This window comes from Myotis lucifugus, unplaced genomic scaffold, assembly GCF_000147115.1.
Source record: "Myotis lucifugus unplaced genomic scaffold, Myoluc2.0 scaffold_23, whole genome shotgun sequence".
Classification (NCBI taxonomy): Eukaryota; Metazoa; Chordata; class Mammalia; order Chiroptera; family Vespertilionidae; genus Myotis; species Myotis lucifugus.
In genome coordinates, this window is record NW_005871071.1 from 3,027,116 (window position 1) to 3,033,512 (window position 6,397).

Sequence of the window (6,397 nt, forward strand, 5' to 3'; positions counted from 1 at the left end):
CCTATAAATTTTGGAGATTAGGCCCTTATCAGATATGACGTTTGCAAATATGTTTTCCCCACGCAGTGGGTTTTCTTGTTGTTTTGTTGATGGTTTCTTTTGTTGTGCAGAAGCTTTTTAGTTTGATGTAGTCCCATTTGTTCATTTTCTCTTTAGTTTCAACTGCTCTAGGAGCTGTATCAGTGAAGAAATTGCTTCGGCATATGTCTGAGATTTTGTTGCCCTTGGATTCTTCTAGAATTTTTATGGTTTCCTGTCGTACATTTAAGTCCTTTATCCATTTTGAGTTTATTTTTGTGTATGGTGTAAGTTGGTGGTCTAGTTTCATTTTCTTGCATATATCTGTCCAATTTTCCCAACACCATTTATTGAAGAGACTATCTTGGCTCCATTGTATGTTCTTGCCTCCTTTGTCAAATATTAATTGAGCATATTGGTTCGGGCCAATTTCTGGGGTCTCTATTCTATTCCATTGATCTATATGTCTGTTCTTGTGCCAGTACCAGGCAGTTTTGAGAACAGTGGCTTTGTAATACAACTTGATATCTGGTATTGAGATCCCACCTACTTTGTTCTTTCTCAGGATTGCTGCAGCTATTCGGGGTCTTTTTTTATTCCAGATGAATTTTTGGAGAGCTTGTTCTAGATCTGTGAAGAATGCCGTTGGTATTTTAATGGGAAGTGCGTTGAATTTATAGATTGCTTTGGGTAGTATGGACATTTTAATGATGTTGATTCTACCAATCCATGAACACGGTATGTTCTTCCATCTGTTTATGTCTTCCTCTATCTCTTTTTTCAATGTCCTGTAGTTTTCTGAGTAGAGGTCTTTTACCTCTTTAGTTAAGTTTATTCCTAGGTAGCTTAATTTTTTTGGTGCGATGGTAAATGGGATTGTTTTTCTAATCTCTCTTTCTGCAAGTTCACTATTGGTGTATAGAAATGCCTCAGATTTCTTGGCATTAATTTTGTATCCTGCTACTTTGCCAAATTCATGTATTAAGTCTAGTAGTTTTTTGACGGAGTCTCTAGGGTTTTGTATGTATAATATCATGTCGTCTGCAAATAAGGACAGTTTTACTTCCTCTTTTCCAATTTGGATGCCTTTTATTTCTTCTTCTTGTCTAATTGCAATGGCTAATACTTCCAGGACTATGTTGAACAGGAGTGGTGAGAGTGGGCATCCTTGTCTTGTTCCTGTTCTTAGGGGAAATGGTGTTAGTTTTTGTCCATTGAGTATGATGTTGGCTGTGGGCCTGTCATATATGGCTTTTATTATGTTGAGGTATGATCCTTCTATTCCCACCTTTCTGAGAGTTTTTATCAAAAATGGGTGTTGGATTTTGTCGAATGCTTTTTCTGCATCAATTGATATGACCATGTGGTTTTTTTCTTTCAATTTGTTTATGTGATGTATCACGTTTATTGATTTGGGTATATTGTACCATCCTTGCATCCCTGGGATAAATCCTACTTGGTCATGGTGTATGATCTTTCTGATGTACTGCTGGATCCGATTTGCTAAGATTTTGTTGAGGATTTTGGCATCTATGTTCATGAGGGATATTGGCCTGTAATTTTCTTTCATTGTGTTGTCTTTACCTGGTTTTGGTATTAGGGTGATGCTGGCTTCATTGAATGAGCTTGGAAGTGTTCCTTCCTCTTGAATTTTTTGTAGTAGTCTGAGGAGGGTAGGTTTTAGTTCTTCCTTGAATGTTTGGTAAAACTCCCCTGTGAAGCCGTCTGGCCCTGGGCTTTTGTTTGCTGGAAGCTTTCTGATGACTGCTTCAATTTCTTCCATAGTTATTGGCCTATTGAGATTTTTAGATTCTTCCTGATTGAGTTTTGGAATGTTGTATTTTTCTAGGAATTTGTCCATTTCCTCCAGGTTGTCTGGTTTGTTGGAGTAGAGCTGTTCATAGTATTTTTTAACAATCATTTGTATTTCTGTGGGGTCTGTTGTTATTTCGCCTCTATCGTTTCTGATTTTGTTTATTTGGGTCCTCTCTCTTTGCTTCTTGGTGAGCCTGGCTAGAGGTTTGTCAATCTTGTTTATCCTTTCAAAGAACCAGCTCTTAGTTTCATTGATTTTCTGTATTATCTTTTTGGTCTCTATGTCATTTATTTCTGCTCTAATCTTTATTATCTCCTTCCTTCTGCTCACTCTGGGGTTTTCTTGTTGCTCTCTTTCTAATTCTTTGAGTTGTAGCGTTAGATGATTTACTACCATTTTTTCTTGCTTTTTGAGATAGGCCTGTAGAGCTATAAACTTCCCTCTCAGGACTGCTTTCATTGCGTCCCATAGGTTTTGGATTGTTGTATTTTCATTGTCATTAGTTTCCAGGATGCTCTTAATTTCTTCTTTGATCTCATTGGTAACCCAATCAATATTTAATAACATGCTATTCAGCTTCCAAGTGTTTGAGTATTTTGGGTTGTTTTTTTTGTAGTTCATTTCTAATATTATGCCATCGTGATCTGAGAAGATGCTTGATATGATTTCAATCTTCTTGAATTTGTGTAGACTTTGTTTGTGACCCAATATGTGGTCTATTTTTGAATGTGTCTTATGAGCCGTTGAGTAGAATGTATATTCCGTGGCTTTGGGGTGAAGTGTTCTGAAGATGTCAATTAAGTCCATCTGATCAAGTGAGTCATTTAGGGTTGCTGTTTCTTTGCTGATTGTTTGTCTAGAGGATTTATCCAGAGATGTCAGTGGTGTATTAAAGTCCCCTACTATGATTGTATTGTTGTCGATCTCTCCTTTGATATCTTCCAGGAGTTTTTTTATGTATTTGGATGCTCCTGCATTGGGTGCATAAATGTTTACCAGGGTTATATCTTCTTGTTGTATTGATCCCTTTAGTATTATGAAGTGGCCTTCCTTATCTCTTGTTATGGCCTTCACTTTGAGGTCTATTTTGTCTGATATAAGTATTGCTACCCCAGCTTTCTTTTCCTTTCCATTTGCCTGGGAGATATTTTTCCATCCCTTCACTTTCAGTCTGTGTGAGTCCCTTCTAATGAGGTGGGTCTCTTGTAGACAGCAAATGTATGGGTCATGATTTTTTATCCATTCAGCCACTCGATGTCTTTTGGTTGGAGCATTTAGTCCGTTTACGTTTAAAGTTATTATTGAAAGGTACTTGTTTGTAGCCATTTCTTTTTTTGTGTGTGGCTGTTTTCTTTCTGAGCTTTTTATTTCTTCTTTTTACACCAGTCCCTTTAGCATTTCTTGCATTGCTGGCTTGGTGGTGCTAAACTCCCTTAGACTTTTTTTGTCTGTGAAGCTTCTTATTTCCCCTTCAAATTTGAATGATAGCCTTGCTGGATAGAGTATTCTTGGATTCAGTCCTTTGCTTTGCATCACTTTGTAGATTTCCGTCCATTCTTTTCTGGCCTGATGTGTTTCTGTTGAGAAATCATTTGATAGTCTAATGGGAGATCCCTTGTATGTAACTTTCCGTCTCTCTCTTGCAGCCTTTAAGATTCTCTCTTTGTCCTGAACACTTGCCATGGTAATTATGATGTGTCTTGGTGTGGGTCTTTTCGGGTTCACCTTGTTTGGGACTCTCTGTGCTTTTGTGACTTTTTTCTTCCCCACCTCAGGGAAGTTTTCTGATATTATTTCTTCGAATAGGTTTTCTAATCCTTGTTCCTCTTTCTGTTGTTCTGGCACCCCTATTATTCGTATGTTGTTTCGCTTCATGTTGTCTCAAAGCTCCCTTAGGCTCTCCTCCTGTCTTTTAATTTTTTTCTCCAATTGCAGTACAGTTTGGGTGTGTTTTGCTTCTTTGTCTTCTAATTCACTAATTCGGTCCTCCGCTTCTCCTAGTCTACTGTTGATGCTTTCAATGGTGTTTTTTATTGCAGCTATATCGCTCTTCATTTCTTCTTGGGTCTTGCATAAGTTATTGATTTTTTCGTCTGTTTCTTCTTGCTTCTTGCATAAGTAGTTGATTTTTTCCTCCATCCGGTTTATGCATGCTAGGACCCTTATTCTGAATTCTTTTTCTGTCATGTTGCATGCCTCTGTCTCACTTAGCTGCTTTTCTGGCGAGTCCTCCTTTTCTTTCCTTTGGGGGTTTCTTTGCCTACCCATGTTTGATCTCGCTGACATATGTAGGTGTTGAGATGTTCAGTGGCTGCTCCCTGGGTGGCAGGGGCTCCTTGGGTTGTGGTTGCTGCTCAGACGGTTGCAGTAGCAGCTGCTTTCCAGTTGGCAGCAGCTCCTCTGGTGGGTGTTGTTCACAGCTGTGTTGGCTCTTCTGGCTGGTGGGGGGAGGCTTCACGTATAGCTGCTGTTCCTCAGACAGAGGGTGTGGTGATCAGGAGGCTGTGGTGATTAGGGGGCTGCTGTTGCTTGGATCTGCTGCGTTGATTTAAAGGCACAAAATACAACAGAACAAGGCACAACGTACCAGGCACTGAACACAAGTATATTCACAATATTAATAACCCCAAATAAAGGCGACCACCTGAATTAAGAGAATTAGGGGATAAGGGAGAAAGAAGAGAAGAAGATAAAAGAGAGAAAAGAAAAGAAAAATAAGAAACAAACAAAAAAGGAGTGCAAAATAGAATTGGGAAAAAAGAGGGGGGGAAAAAAGAGAGCAAAAAAAGAGAATGAAGTAGAAGCGGGGAAGAGACTATTTGTATGAGGAGCAAACTCCAATAGAACTGCCACTAATCTCAACAAATTCCAGCAACAGATCCCTGGAGATGAATGCAAACTACAAACCACCAATAATATCAAGAGGGGTAAGGGAAAACAGAAGCACAAAAATAACCGGGGTGGGGTGGGGGAGGGAAGGGAAAAACCAGCAGAAAAAAAAAGAAAAAGAAAAAGAAAAACAACCTCACAACCAGTCCTAAAAAAGAAGAAGAAAAAACACAAAACAAAACAAACAAACAAATAAAAAAAAGCCCAATATATTCAACAATCAAGAAAACAATAGAAAGATAAGAGAAAAAAAATGTTTGGAAAGTGAAGAAGGATAAAGAATAGGTGTATAAGGATTTAGAGCAGTAGATTGGAAATAGGTTATATAAGTAGGGTGGAATTGGACAGGGGGTAAAAAGACGGAATTGGGAAAATCTGAAGCAGGAATAGGGTAAGAGATACAGGACACCAAAAGGGGAAAAGTAAGGAAGAGGGTTTTAGCAAAGAGGTGAAATTAAGATAGGGAAAATTAATGCTAAAGGAACGATGAAAATAGAATGGAGAACACTAATCCCAAAAGAAAATAAAGAGAAAATAAAATGGCACTTTAAAAAATGGTAAAATGGTAGCAGTAATAATACTGGTTAAAAATAAAAATGTGGTAATTGAAAGGGTAAAATCAGGTGATGGAAAAAGAAGAAAAAGAAAAAAAAATTGGTTTCTTAGTAAAAAGGCGAAAAAATAAAAATAAAAAAATTTGCAGTAGTGATGGTCTTTCGGTTCTTCTACTCTTCAGCCTGGTTCGCCTTAGTCCTGCCAGGTATTTAGGAGAGTGTTGAATTTCCCTGCATTACACTGTTCCTCAGTGTTGTAAATCACAGTCCTGATTTTAAAGCAGGCCGTATTTGTGATCCAGTCTGTCTTAATTTGTATTCACCTAAGAGTCAGTTTGTGGCTCAGCCTCTGGGTGGCAGTGTTTTTGGGTTGGCCTCTGAGGCTATACAGCTTCTCTATCCTTTTTTAATCCTTACCCTGCTCTGTGTTGGTGATTTTTTTTCTGCTCTGGAAACTAATCCAGGCTCATATTTGAATTTAGTTGTCATGTCCCTTTGGTTTAATTTATTCTGGAGCATCCCTCAGTCACTGCCTTTCATGACATTGACATTTTTTAAGAATACTGGTCTACTGTTTTGTAGAGTGTTTCTTAATTTGGATTTGTTTAATGCTTCCTCATAATTAGATAGATTCAGGTTTTACATTTTGGTAGAAATACTGCAGAAATGATGTGTCAGTTTGATTTGCAGATTCCCATTTTATTCCATGTGTTATAATCTATTACTGTCACCAGGGCTGACTGCATGATTTGTGGGGCCCAGTGCAAAACCAAAATGGAGGCCCCGGGTGGGGATGAGGAAGTTAGTCTCCTCATGGGCCCAGCACTCCAAACACAAATGGGCAACCCCCAAGGGATTGCAACCTCCAGCCAGAGCGTCCTTGATTCCTAGGTGGTGGCGAAAGGCGGCCCCTGATGAGTGGCACAGGAATGTGTCTTGGCACTGCCTTCTTACCCACCCGATGGAGCTATGGGGCATGTGCCCAACCCTGACTCCTCCTGCACTCATGCCCAGGCCTCTGCTGGGGTAGAAGGTGATGATGGAATGTGGGCTTCCCTCAGCCAAGGTAACCCAGTCAGTACCCTGGAGCAGGCAGTGAAGACAAGCTGGGCAGGCCAGG